The 13,960-nt window shown below is 42.3% G+C and overlaps 1 protein-coding gene and 2 long non-coding RNA genes across 4 annotated transcripts in view; 1 reads left to right on the plus strand and 2 right to left on the minus strand.

Moving 5' to 3' along the window:
- LRP1B (LDL receptor related protein 1B) overlaps positions 1-13,960 on the minus strand; it is a 1,288,869-nt gene that overhangs the window by 1,153,319 nt on the left and 121,590 nt on the right. The window lies entirely within an intron of this gene.
- Positions 1-13,960, plus strand: part of LOC123378259 — a 60,792-nt gene that overhangs the window by 38,864 nt on the left and 7,968 nt on the right. The gene's annotated exons all lie outside the window — the stretch shown is intronic.
- The window catches only part of LOC123378260, a 113,966-nt gene that overhangs the window by 2,294 nt on the left and 97,712 nt on the right, over positions 1-13,960 (minus strand). For both annotated transcript variants that reach the window (XR_006582533.1, XR_006582534.1), the window contains exon 3: positions 4,288-4,422. This is a non-coding gene — a long non-coding RNA (uncharacterized LOC123378260). The remainder of the gene's footprint in view (positions 1-4,287; positions 4,423-13,960) is intronic.

Genomic DNA, 13,960 nt, shown 5'->3' on the forward strand with positions numbered 1-13,960 from the left:
ATAATCAGAAGTAGTGATTTGTTCAGCAATAACTCTTAAAAGCACTAATCTGGGTTTAGGGCTGTAATGTGTTAGGCTCTGCCCACACATCTCAGACAGACAGTATCTGTCCCAAAGAGCTTATAAGCAAGATATAAGATGAGAAAGAGACAACGGACAGAACCAACAAAGAGGTGAAAGAAGCACAAGGTAACAGTGAGATAATGATTATCAGTGTAATAGGCAGCAGTCGCAGCATAGCCGCTGGCTAGCCATTGTTGAGTGTCCTGTAGGCACTGCACAGAGGTACATTTTAAGGAGAAATTTGAAAGAGCATAATGCGGTGGCCTTTTGGATTTTTATATGGATGGTTATGGGAGTGTATCCCATGCATATGGGGAAGCATGGGAAAGTACAGATATACTTGTGGGAAAATGTGACTGGTGGGCAACGAAGATTGGCAACATTGGCAGAGTGGAGGCAGTAATTGACAGCTCAACAGTGTATGAGATAATAGGCAGGGTGGATATAGGTCACGAAGGGCCTTAAAAGTGAAGGCAAACAGTTTGTATTTGATGCACCCCTCTTGTTTCCCAATGAGAATATATACTTACAGATACATTCCAGCCCTTAACATTTTGTATTCTGTGGAGTAACAGTGATATTTTAAGGGGAAAATAATTAAAAATGCATTGCTTGCCTTTAATGCATATTTTCTTCAGTAATTAAGAACAAACGGGCAGTAATCATAAAAAAGCAAATCTAACTGTTCTAATAAATTGGCTGTCATTCTTCTAGACTCACATAACTCCTGACTAAAAATCCATTTAATAGCAGCACATTTTAGAATAAGATACACTGTAATTTTGTATAATCAGTGTAACTGTGCTTAAAGCTCAGTCAGTCAATATGATCTTTCAAAACAGCGTTTCTGAAGGCCACTTGCAGACTCAGGGCTTTGTACTTGCTTTTGGCACTTAAATGTATGCATCCTTTTCATTGCAGAATTCTTACACTTAATCTGGTCATAAATTTTACAAATTATGAGTTTGTCCAGCATTTAAGGGGAGTTGATTTCATATGGTTTTTACCACCGAGTACGTGTATGTTTTTTGGGAAAACACCCACAATTTTTTTTTTTAGATAAATATGCTAATCTACATGTATAATCTTTTATTCTGCAGCCTACAAACATGGAATGTTCTCTGTAAAAAACAGAAGGCAGCAGAAAACAACTGCTGGGGTAGAAGACTAATCATCAAGCTTTAGTGTCTCCTGGCCTTAGTGGAGTCAACAGTGTATCCACTTTCCTCTCTTCTACATGCATTCCTTGTATGAACCTTCCAAAACTATTCTTTTTTACCTTCATCTAAGTCATAATCTAAACTGCCTGCATACCTTTGCTAATAGTCTGCTAACCTAGCATTTATATCAACTGCAATAATTCCCAATGCCTTCATATATCAAATGCTCTGTGTATTACCTAAATAAGATGTGTCCTAGAATGCATGGTTTACCTCTAGCCCTAGGAAAGAATCATAATATGAAATCTGAAAACAGCAGCTGATCCCAGTTTGGATGTCTAGAACTACAGATTACAGTATTTTATAAGATGCCAATAAAAGTAGACAGAATCTCTTTGGAGCAAAACTCCCTACCAGTACCTGGGCCAGGTAATAGAAGATGCATTGTCTAAGCTTTTTCAAGAGTGGGTTTCCTTTCCACTCAATGTTTGCGCTGAGGTCTGCACTGCTCCTTGCTTTTCCCAAATCCAGTTTGCCCAGCCTTATCTTATACAGGAGTTCCTCTTCTTAAATGAGCAGCTCAGGTCAATGTCATAACACAACACTGTATGAATTCTGCTTTAGATCAAATAAATATAGGCCCAGTTTTCTATAGGGTGGTGCAGTTACTAAGCAAACTCAAAAGCAACCTGCATTATGTCAGGGATTTGGAAACAAATCCAGTTTCCGGAGATGCATTTCACATCACAAAGAGCCAATGTATTTATCTTCTCGTGATAAATCATTGCAAGAGGACTGCAGTCTACAGGCTGCTTCCTAGATCATTTAGGGCCTGATCTAACGCACACTGGAGTACACCTTTCTATTGATGTCAATGGGCTTTGAATCAGGACACTATAGAGAGGACCAAGATAAGAAGTGGCTACTGGAAGCAACTGCAGACTCTCAGTCAGTTTCAATGCCACAGGGAACTGAGATTTTGTGATAGCTCTCTCTCTCTCTCTCTCTCTCACACACACACACTCACTTTTTCTTCCATACAAATAAAAGAGGAATTCAAAATGGCCTCTGTCAACCATGAGGATTGTGCATTTCACAAAGGTAATGGTGCTCTGCTCAAAACCTGATAATTTGGGGCATGCTTCTTCCTGGTCTTCATTTGCACAGTATTGTTATTATTTTAAATTAATCAGTCTGATACAAAATGTTAAGAATGTATAGCTTATTTGTGGTAAAACAATGGCTTACCTGTGGAAAAATCTCACTCACCATGCAAACTAAATCATCTTCCATCTGTTCTATTGCTGAAAACTATGTTTCATACACTGATTCATTTCTCTCTCTCTCTCTCTCTCTCCCTTCCACCTATCCATTATGGTAATATTCTCTTTATTGCCTGCATTATTCAACTGCATACAACTACAAACACGTGACAGACCTTGCATGACGGATATGGTGATACATCTTTTATTAAGTGTAAGCATAACCCACTGGTCAAGTGTCCCCCTCTGTGTCTGATTTACAAAGGCAGCAAGTCTCTTACAGCCTCTAGCTACAAAGTCTGGCTTTTTAGCTCAAGTTGTAGCAATTTATTCTTTGCATTCTGAACATCCCCAGTTCAATTCCTGGTGTCAGCCAAGATGGCAGTAGTGAGAAGAAGAAGATGCCATGTAGAAACTTGTGTGAGTCTCATGCATAGTGCAGCTCTGTTATGTACACTATAGCCCATTGGAAGGAGCACTGAGGTGTAAGCCAAGACCCTGTGAGTTCTAATTCACACTGTTCTATTATTTGCTGTTAAAGATTCTCCTCTTTACATTGCTTATTAAGCAAGGATTCATTACCACCTCTTAGGGAAGTATCAGTATCATTCCCTAATTTACAGCTAGGATGACTGAAAGGTTAACCAGCTCACAGTGGAACTGAAAACATAACCTAAGTCTCCATTTTTATAGACCAAATACTCATCCACTTTGCCACTATGTGTTCCAGAAGAAATGGACCAAATTATGTTGCTTATCTAACCAACAATAACCAAGCACCCTTGGTTCATTTGTCACTCTCTCGTGGTTTCCGAGCCTGCTTTTGCCTCTATGCTGATCTCTGTTGTCCTCTAATTCAAGTGGTAGAGGCTAAAGTTATAGATTCAGAGAACCCAGACTCAGTCTCTGCAGGTTATGCTAGCTCTACTCACTACATCATAGTCTCTTTTGGCCCAGTGCACGACAGTGGAAAAATCACTTTCCCCTGTCTGTGCCTCAGAGTCCCCTTCTGTAAAATGATAGTAATTATACCTACCTCCTTTGGATAGTGCTTTGATACCCATTGGTGAAAAGCACTACATTAGAGCTAGATATTACTATTACTCTGCTCTGACAGTCAGGAACAGAACCCAGAGATTCTCATACCCAGAATTCTAATACTCATTCACAAGTATTTGGGTAACCCAGGGATGAATTACAACTTCCTGTATGGCATGATCCTCATAGAGGATAACACCATGCCTTCCCCCACCCACTACTTCTCTAGCTGACGTAGTAAAGTTCTGTGCTGTGCATGTGAATGCAATTAACCCTGTCTGATCACATATATAGGGAGAAAATATGTTTAAGGTAGTGTGAGGGACATGAATATTTGCTGTAATTAGTTTATATTGCAAAATGTATTTAGAGGTGCACTTGTGTGCACTTTATTCTCATTTTATTGCTGTACTTTTTGTCTTTGTAGTTTCATCAATGAGAAACTACCCCTTGAGAATACGGTAGGGCACATATATTGTATGGCAAGCTTGAAAAAGATTGGGAGCAGTGTGTGGGAGAGGTTGCTGTGTGTGCGAAGATGCAGAGAGTTGAAGTGTTGCCTGCCTAATCTACAAAATGCTCAGAACTTGACCTAATAAAATTATTGTTCCAGAGAACAAGCTGCACTCTTGAAGGTATAACACTAGCACTAAGTAGGGGACTGGATCCCTCAGGACATTGCCAATGAGCTGTAGAGCTGTTTGCCTCCAGGTCACGAATATAAATCCAGCCCAGCTCAGTAAGTAATTAAAAGTTGTTCTCACCTAATGGATGATTGGTGGCCCATATATGAGTCTGGTGGGTCTCAGTTCCATTTCCCACATCACAAACTTAACACCATGCTTTGCACTAAGTGGCAGACTCAGCAGACAGTCCAATCTCCATGGTTCAAGAGGAACCTGTTACCCCAAGAGGAAGCCACCCCCAGATCAGACGTGTGTGCAGGTAGTTTGCTTGACCTGCTGCTGCCCTGTAGATAAAGAGCATTTTATTCACCAGGGCTGCAGAAGCATTAAATCCACACCAAAGTTTTAAAGTTGGACCTTACAGTTACATGCAAATTAGCTACAACTATGTAAATGAGCACATGGAACAGAACAAAATAAACAGCTTTGTATATAGGTCCTATTTCTGGCTTTGCCACAGACTTATTATATAACCTTGTACAGGTTGCTTAATCATTCTGTACCTCATTTTCCCAATCTATACCATACAGATTGCATATTCATGAGGTCTACGTGATAGGAGCGTTATCAGTTTTAAATAATCAATTTTGGTAGAGCACTTTGACATCCCTGGCTGGAAGGCACTACACAAGTTCAAAGCATATCGTCACTTCAAGGCATTTTAAAGATCCCCAGATGTCCTTTTAACCTATTAACAAGTTTATTTATGTGCATCCTGTATCTCTGTATTGCATTTTGTGCATTAGAAAATAAGGTAAGCAAAGATTACCTATAACAACTACAATATTTTACTAGAAAAGAAAAACATTGGAAGTAACACCTATGAAATTAATTTATTCTTAGTAATAGAGCAATTTGTTTTTAGTAAGATTCAGATACGTTTTGATCTCATACTGCCCATTATTTTATGAATATTCACTTCTACCTGATGTATATCTGTGTGGATCCAGCATACTGCACAAAAATGCCTCAAAACATCTCTGTAAGCTTATCATCTTATCCTTTTCTGATATATTTCAAAATATGCTGTTGCCACAGTGAGGATTTGAGTGCAGTCCATCAATCCCAGGATAATATGAAAACCAATAATCACAAAGAAACCTTCCTGGAATTTCTGTTGCTGATTTGGAGGGCTTGGGAATTGATGAATATCTTGATGTGTTGAAGCACAGAGTTCAGGAATAGATTAAGGCAGGGGTTGGCAACCTACGGCACGCATGCCAATGGTGGCACGCAAGTCAATTTTTAATGGCACACTGAGATCCCAACCGCTGGCCCCACTCAGCCCGCTGCCGGCCTGGGTGAAGGGAACCCCAGGCTAGTAGCGGACTGAGCGGAGCCAGCAGCTGAGACCCTGGCTGGCAGGAGCCGGCGGCCAGAACCCCAGACTGGCAGCGGGCTGAGCGGGGTCCTGGCCCTGCTCAGCCCGCTGCCAGCCCAGGATCCCAGATGCTGGTCCCGCTCAGCCCGCTGCTGGCCTGGATGGACGGAACCCCGGGCTGGCAGCGGGCTGAGCGGGGCCGGCGGCTGGAACCCCGGCTGGCAGGAGCCGGCGGACGGAACTCCAGACCGACAGCGGGCTGAGCCGCTCAGCCCGCTGCTGCTCTGGGGTCCCAGCCGCCGGCCCCACTCAGCCCACCGCTGCTCTGGGCTTCCAGCTGCCGGACCCTTGCCAGCCGGGGTCCAGGCAGCCAGAACCTAGAAGTGAAAGTAAGGAGGAGTGTGCATGCTCAGAGCCAGCTGATGCTGGGGTGCTCCGCTGCGGCTGGAGGCACGGCGCGTGGCGTGCTCCCAGATGGGGTCCTGTTGGCTGCCAGAACTCTCTGGCAGGCTAGCGCTGGTGGCCCCATGCACCGGACTAAGCAGCAGGCAGTCAGGCAAGTGAAAGGGGCCAGCGGGAGGCGTGGTGGAGGTGTCTGCATCCCAGCCTGTCCTGCTGCCCCCTCTCGTCACTGTGGCTGGATACCAGGGCACCACAGGCACATGCCCTCCCTGTGGCGTGCACAGCTGCGGCCCCTCAGGGGGAAGGGGAAGGGAGCGGCAGGCCAGGGGGTCTTCTGCCGCCACCCCCCATTTGCCTGTAGATGCAGTGCCCCCACACAGCTGGCCTACAGCTCCCTTAGCAGGAACAGGGACAGTGTGGGGCAGGGACCCATCCACAATCCAGGTAACTCGGCTGCAACCAGGACTGTCCTACGCCAGCCCCAAGCCCCGGCCCCCCCAGGACTTCCCTCCTACACACACACCCCAACCCCCTGCCCTGAGCCCCGCATGCCACCCAACCCTGACTCCTCCACCGCCCATGCTCCCAGCCCTGACTCCTACATCATCCACATCCCCACCCCCTGCCCTGAGCCTCCCCACCCCAACCTGCTTCCCTGAGTGCTCCCCCACACACCCACACATCCCCAGCCTCTGAGCTTCTCCCCCCGAGGGGGGTTGCAATATGACAATACCTGTACGAAATTTAAGTTACTTTCACCGCTGCTGGAACCCCAGACCAGCAGTGGATCGAACGGAGCCAACGGTGTGCTCCACCAAAGCCGCGGGACCAGCGGCCCCTCCGCAGGCATGTCTGCGGGAGGTCCACCGGAGCCACGGACCAGCGGACTCTCCGCAGTCATGCCTGCGGGTATTCCGCCGGAGCCGCCTGCCGCCCTCCCAGCAAAATGCCGCCCCAAGCGCACGCTTAGCGCGCTGGGGTCTGGAGCCGGTCCTGCATATAATGATGGAGATAACTCTCTCCTATAACCTCTGCAGCACATACTGTAGCTACAGCTGCCAAATTATTTTGGTGTTAGAGGTCAATGATACAGTAATTGAATAATGTCTCTGGTAGTATGATCTAAACAGAAATATACATATAAATATATAATATTAAGTAAGTGTTAGTGTATGGATAGCAGTTTGTGAATGTTGGCGATTAATTGTATGCTAATAGATTAATATTTTATATCTCTATTGAAAAATGCAGATGTGCCCAGCCTTTATTTACAGATATGTCAGGAAAATGTCCAGAATTTTATAATTATTTTTAGCACTGTAACCCAGATGTTAAAGCCCATGAAATTCTGGAAAACCCAGAAATTCTATGATACATAAGTCACAGAAATCAGATATAAACGTGTCTGTTTCTCATTCAGGACATGGAAGAGAATGTAGGATCGTTAACATTCACCATCATTTACTATGCAATTTAACAGGGAAATTAAAATTAAAAATAGAAGTTTAATGCAACAGCAACAGCATTACAACAACAGCTTCTAATAACTAATCCTTATAATGAGCCCATTCCTTTTAAGTTTCAGTCCTCTAGAGCTCTAGCACCTCACATCACAGCATCATTATTGAACTTTGAGCCTGATGAATTAAACTATGAAATAAGGAAAGTCAATTATGTAACAAACAGCTCCCTCATTATAGGTGGAACACAGGTGTATTTTCTGCCACAATGTTAAGGATATGACACCCCAATGGGGCAAGTTATTGCCATGCCTTAAACAGACATATTTTAACACCAGCATGAATGGAGTCTGATATGTCATGCAGTATTTTTCATGCACTTTTCAGATTAGTTTTGAAATTTCTTAATGTTATATGCAAATCCTGCTTCTACTCTTTGTTATTGGGTTCATTCATTAATGGGCAAGGCAGAGAACTGGCCCTTTGAATAAGGGCCACTCTGTGTGCAAAGGAGTAGGTAAAAACAACTTAATTAGATGAAGAGTATTCTGACAAAGGAAGAGGGTGAGTTATAGTTACTTGGAATTATCACATCACTATTTCATTTTGTTTTATGCAATTATTAGATAATCAGCATGCAGCTGGATCGGTTGCTATGGTGGTTGCCAAAGTGACACGAACCCATAGGAAGGCAGCCACCTGTTCAGCCTGACCTTATTGGCCGCTAACAAACCAATGCGCAAGAAAAGCCCATAAAAATCCTGCCTGAAGTAGTTACTTCCAGGAAGCTGACGAAGATTAATGAAACGTGTAGCACGAAACACACCATCTCTGGTGCCACAATTGTGCGGCACAGCAAAGTATAACCCCTGCTGAGGTGAGGGTCCCCTTTATTGAATGTCGAGCTAACCCCATTTTTTGTAACTAGTATCCTAAAAGGAAAAGCACCTCAAATCTTAACATCCCATCTTTATAGGGGAGGATATATTATCCCAGTGGTTTTCAACCTGGGGTCTGTAGACCCTGGGGGGCCACAAATTATGTTTAAGGGATCCATGAAAGGTTGTCATTCCATAGAACAATGGCTTTCAACTTATGGTCTGCAGACCCCTGGGGGTCTGTAGACTATGTCTAAGATTTCCAAAGGGGTCTGCACTTGCAGTCAAATTTTTTTAGGGGACACAAATGAAAAACAGTTTGAAAACAACTGCACTATACTATTTTTTCAGGTAAAATATGTAGCTATTTGTGTCATGGGTTGTAAGCACTGCCAGTAACAAAACTTACTCAGAGCGTGAGCTGCGTTTCATCACATTTTGACAGCTGAATATGCAGAAAATAGTGGGGTAAATGTTCAAAGCAGCATGTTAAGATTTAGCCACATGACTCATGCTGATATTAATGGAAGCTGCACAGCTAAATCACTGCAAACTGCTTTTGAAGTTTACCCCATGGAGACCACAGGAGGATAGAAAAAACTAATAGAACTGAGAAAGAAAACAACTACCAGTACTTAACGTGACAGGTACAGTATGTAATTAATGCCCAGTTCTTAATAATGCAATCTTTTGTAAAGACCCTATTTACTGACATGCCCACTGAAGTAAATGAATGTTCTTATTTGTACATTGAGGGACAAATTCTCCTTCTCCCCATTATTTCTGTGGCAAATACAGATGGTCTTGAATGCAGCCAAAATGGTGCCATTCCGCCTTCCAGAGGGATGGAGGGGCACAATGAGGGGAAATGGTGAAGACGGGCTGCAAATCTACTTCACTACAATCACAGTTCTGCACGGGCTCTCTCCAGCATTGCACAGAGTGGGCTCTTCCATTCAGGATTAGCTGTGCTAAATGCAAGGAAGATGATAGTGAACCTGCAACAATGGGTACACCATAAAAGCTCCCTTCTAAGCTACGAAGACAGTGCAGCAAGTAGTGGCCGCAGTAGTGACCACATTGGCTTTATTACAATTCTGGCTTGGGGAGAAATAATTATCTTCTGTGGGTACTGAAGCCCCCCCACCGGGCATAGCCCATCTATCTAAGCTGTGTGCTCAGTGCAGGTCAGCTCTTGCCCTGAGTTTAGGATATGGAACTTCCCTTAGAATCAAGCTTACAAATCATGTGCATTAGAGATTTTTGTGTTTGTTTCTTCCTAAAAAATAATACAGCCTCAAATCGAAGTGAACATGGAATTATGATGTCATGTTTTCTTCTGCATTGCTATTTTGCAAAGTATTCTGAATTCACAAAAGCTCAGTAGTTTTAGTCCCACACTAGTACCATCCATGCATGACTATTCAGTAGCTAGTCCTCTATGTGCTAATAACTGAAATCTGCTCACAGGATACTCACTCTCAGGAGATATTTTATTTTTGAAAGAGCCAGCTAACTGAATCAGTGCAATTATTATCAGTTATTGCAATACTAAAACTTTGTCCCTAAAACAGTTCTGTGAGACACAGTTAGAAACTACATGCTTTTCAGAAACCTATTAATATCATATCACAGACAAAAAGCATTAATCTACAAATGGTTTCAAAATGGGTAGGACTATAGTATCTGAACTAATGATTCATAAAATCATTTGCTGCTATTAGTCTATAAGGATAAGTGCTGTCAGTGGTTTTATTTCGGTTCTTGGTGTAGTACCATCAATTTAAAAATCTATCTAGAACATTGTGATGGATTTAGATATATCATGGAATCTATCGAGATCCTGTCAGGATTTTAAAATTTAGATTGCTATATACAATTACAGGTGTCACAATATGAAATAACAATTTAAGACGTTTAGAGAAAAACTCTTCTGCATACCAATGCTGAAAAGCAGTTGTTTAATATTCTTGTATCATACTGTGATTACTTCACTTGATAAAAGTGATATATTTTTACATAACTTGATCTAAGGTTACATCTCTCTTGAAAGTAATATGCACTCTTGAAAACCTTGAGGACCCAGGAGAGATCTGAGAAAGATTTTTAATGGACAGATGTAATTCGTAGGAACATTTCACCAGCTGTCAATACAGAATCTTTCTGGCTCGACTCTGTCTCAAAACTTAGCTTTAAAAGACCTTAGCCTGCAGTTATTTTTCTTCTTAACCTTTTGTTTGACAAGCATAAAGGCAGAAATATTCAGTGTTAGGCATATCTACAAGTGTCCCTAGTACAAAGGTGAAAACCATCCTGGAGCCTGCTGAGTGAATTCCTTTGAGTAACATGAGGCTCTTGTAAAAGACAGACACTCCCTTTGTGAAAGGGTGGATTTTTCAGAATCCAGGACATGTTGGGTCAAATTCTGCTCTCACCGTTGTAATCCAGAATGGCTGCATTGACAGTAATTCCTGATTTACATTAGTGTAGCTAGCTTTTAAGTATATTTTACTAGTAAAATGGCTTAGGGGTTGGGGACTCAAAAGCTCCAGGGATTGGTAACAGGAGAAAGACTTTTTCCCCTCTAAGTCAGAAGCTTAAATTCAGACATGAAAGCAATGATAAAGAAGTCATTACCATCTGAAGACTGTTCAGTCGCTTATGTGAGATGGATTGATGTTTAAAGTCTATTTCCTAAGGAACAAACATATAAAACACAAAATACACACCTCCACATTTGGCAGTGGCAACTTGCAGCAGAGAGGAATTGGATGGACATAGAGATTAGTTAGTTTTTCACCTCTTTTGAATGTGATCCTTATCACTAAGTGGGACCCGCCTACTTGAGGGATCATCTCTCTCCTTGGGCCATATTGCCACAGCTGCTGTCAGCAGGGGCACTTGAGATGGATCTCCCTCATTATCAAAGACCAGGGACAGCTGGCAGGGCGCTGTCAGTGAGGGCTCAGAGACTCTGGAACTCCCACCTCTTCTGAGATGACCTACATTTGGTGATTTTCCAGACACATTGCAAAAGACATGTTTGGAAAAAATGGGGTGAGGGTGTGCTTCCTAGATTATGAAGGGGATAGGCGACTGGCTGGCCAAGTTCCTGTGGAACTGATTTAATGCTGCTGAGACTTAAATTAATTGTATTTACTATATGTTAGGGCACCTCTGGCTTGGATAGGCATTTTATTATTTTAAATCTAAATAAATAAAATAAATAGCTAGCCCTTGTCACCCACTGGACAAGCAGAAGGAAGCAGGGCCGCTCAGAGGATTCAGGGGACCTAGGGCAAAGTGGGGGAGCTGCGGTGCTTGTACTCACCCAGCGGTGGTCCATATCTTTGGCGGCATTTCAGTGGTGGTGGTGGGGGCCTTCAGTCGCTCCATGTCTTCGCCAGCACTGAAGGGCCCCCCACCGCCGAAGACCCAGACCGCCGCCGGGCCAGGGCTTGCGGGTCCCCTGTGGGGCCTGGGGCAAATTGCCCCACTTGCCCCCCACACCCCCGGGCAGCCCTGGAAGGAAGTGTGCTGCACAACCTTTCACAAGCAACAAATTCACTAAAAACCAAAACTTGTTAGAAGAAAGAAACTATGATATGACATTATCCTAGAATAGGGAGTGACTTCTTATCCTAAAAGCAGCAAAGAGTCCTGTGGCACCTTATAGACTAACAGACGCTTTGCAGCATGAGCTTTCGTGGGTGAATACCCACTTAAAGCATCCGAAGAAGTGGGTATTCACCCACGAAAGCTCATGCTGCAAAGCGTCTGTTAGTCTATAAGGTGCCACAGGACTCTTTGCTGCTTTTACAGATCCAGACTAACACTGCTACCCCGCTGATACTTCTTATCCTAACTTATTCCTTTTCAGTGTGAGAGTTAAGCTAATGAAGCTATTCAGTGTTGCCCCAGGATGCTCTTACCATCACATGACTAAAAGCAGGGGAAAGAAAGCATCATACCACTTAGGGTATGTCTACATTGCAATTAAAACCTACGGCTGGCCCGTGTTAGCTAGCTCTCGGGCTAAGGAGCTATTTAATAGCAGTGTAGACTTACAGGCTTGGAAAGCATAATTTCACAGCATAGATGTATTTCCCCATTTGGAATGTGCCCCAAGCAATACGTAGTTCCTCATAATTTTACGTGAAAGGTTCAGTATTTACTTTATGGCACTTGGAAGATTCAGGGAGATCTATCTGTTTAGCGGGATATATGAATCATTATGATGCAGGTCAATATCAGGTATTAAATTACCAAGTGCTTACATAAGAATACAACCTCTTTAGACTTTTACAAGAAGAGTTGTCATGTTTATTCTTATGTTATAATTGTAGTGGTGTGGCTTGGTAAAACTTTCCATACCATAATGTACATATCATACTTGTACTATTTCTAATAAATCTCTGATGTCTATACTGCAGATGGATACACTGTGTGACTGATTTTCAAAATGAAATAAAGTCCAGCTAAAATGAATTGTGCAGACTACTCTATATGCCCACAAATACCCACATATAATGCATTTTACTTACTGTACAATCATTTTAAAGCTATAAGAACATATTAAAAAAAAACACAGACCAAGACAAAATCTTCCATCCTTATATATATATATATATATATAAATAATTTTAAATTAGTTCTATGCTATTTGCTCACTTTTTTTTTAAACTGTCTAAAACCATAATTGTTCTCATAAAAATGGAGAAGCAGAAATACAGGAAGTCTCAGACAGTAACTGGCTACTTTCAGACACTGAGAGACACTGTAATATAAAACACCTTCAAATGATCTGATAACTGATCTCAACAACAGGATTAGTAAACAAAGTTAACATCTATAAATGTGTATTGTTTTGTTAAATGCACTTGAACCTGGCAACTGGTATTGATTCACTGTTTGCATAAAAAAAAAAATCTGCAGAGTTTTCTTACATCTAATGCATTTGATAGTTCCTTTGGGGCACAATATTGTTCCTCCTGCTACTAAGGACCATTGCTTTCAAATACTACATCTGTTTTACATTATCATCAATTTCCTGGGCCAAGTTCATCCTTGATGTAACTCCACCTGAAACTAACTGAATTATACCAGTAGGAGTGGAAAGTGACCTTTTATATTTACTGAATATATAGTATTCCACATTTGGTCTTAAAAGTTACAACACATGAGTACTGTGCCTGACTTTTCTTCTTAAATAAACAAACTAAGAAGGTCTAAGTAGTATATATTTTTCTGCCAATGCTAGATTTGGGCTTCTCAACTTGCAATGAAAATCCATGTAGTCATGAATTTAATGGGTTTGGTTTTTTGACTGGGGGGAATGGACAATTTTCAGATTCCTGCACGGGAGCCGTCATTCATGAATTCCCTCACTTGCTCACCCTCAAGGCTGGAGAATCAAGGTGGTTACGGGCAATTGGAAACCATTATTTCTTTAGCCTTCTGCTGGATAGTAGCACTTAATGCTGGGAGTATATTTCCAAGAATTCTCTGTAGTACGGGAATCACAATGAAGAAACGGAGGTAGGGTGGGGAAGAAGAAAAGTTACATGGGACCCTGGGATCTATGCTTCTCTTCAATCATTTTCTCAAGAAAAGACCCTCATGTGCTGATCTCTTGCTCCTTCCTTTCCATCCCCCACCTCCAATCCAACAGCCAGTATTATAGGCAACAT

This window comes from Mauremys mutica, chromosome 10, assembly GCF_020497125.1.
Source record: "Mauremys mutica isolate MM-2020 ecotype Southern chromosome 10, ASM2049712v1, whole genome shotgun sequence".
NCBI lineage: Eukaryota > Metazoa > Chordata > Testudines > Geoemydidae > Mauremys > Mauremys mutica.